Source organism: Pteropus vampyrus, unplaced genomic scaffold (assembly GCF_000151845.1).
Source record: "Pteropus vampyrus isolate Shadow unplaced genomic scaffold, Pvam_2.0 Scaffold7409, whole genome shotgun sequence".
NCBI classification, from domain to species: Eukaryota; Metazoa; Chordata; class Mammalia; order Chiroptera; family Pteropodidae; genus Pteropus; species Pteropus vampyrus.
The window spans coordinates 3173-4089 of NW_011896190.1; positions in this window are offsets into that span (position 1 = coordinate 3173).

The window sequence follows — 917 nt, forward strand, 5'->3', positions numbered from 1 at the left end:
GCTCGTACCCAAAGTAGGGCCATATCGCAGCGCGGATGAGCTCTCCCAGCCGTCCCTTCCTGGCAGCCCGCCGTTGGTTGGCCCGAGCTAGGACGGGAGCTGAAGGGACAGGGAAGTAGGGGGGCAGGTGTGGAAATGGGGGGACAGATGCCGTGCATGCCCAGACCCGCTGAACGGCCTTGCGCATGGTGCATAAACATGACCCGTGGGGACGTGCCCGTCCCAGCACGGGGGGCGGGAGGCAGACCCCTGCACTGGCTCCGCTCTCCAGTCGCGACCCCGGGGTGTGTGGAGGAGCGTGGCGTGGCGGGGGCCACCTTCTCTGCCTTCAGTGTGCAGGGATGAAGGGAGAGGGCGAGGGCCCCGTTTCCCACCACGTTTCGTCACTGGGTCTGAAAGCCAGGGAGCCGCTCCTGCGAACGGTCCCCTGTCTTGCTGTGTACTGGAGACCTAGGGCTGGGGGCGCTGGGGGTCCAAGGGCCGTGGTCATGGGCTGGGGGCTCATGAGAGAAACTGACTGCCTGAAACGGGATGGGGATCACCCCTTGGGAAACAGACCCAAGAAACCTAGTCTGTTTTTTGATTGCATCTCCCACCCACCCATTGTCCACCTGCCCCGTGTCCCTCAGGAATTCTACCGGTCTGGGGCCTGTGGGCAAGGCATAGGGCCAAGCCAGACCCCAAGAGCTGGGCACGTTTTCTGCTCTGGGTATGCAGCATACACAAGCACGCACAGAAGCTTGTCCCCCATGCCCAGCCTTGTCATCATCGCTGTCCTCCGCTGGTTGGAGGGGACGTGGGCACAGCATGTACAACTCGGCTGGGCAAATACCACGTGTCAGGATGCGAGGGCCTGGGTGGCCCACATGGGGAAGATGCTGGATGTATTCCCTCCTCTAGTTGCTATAAATACGTTA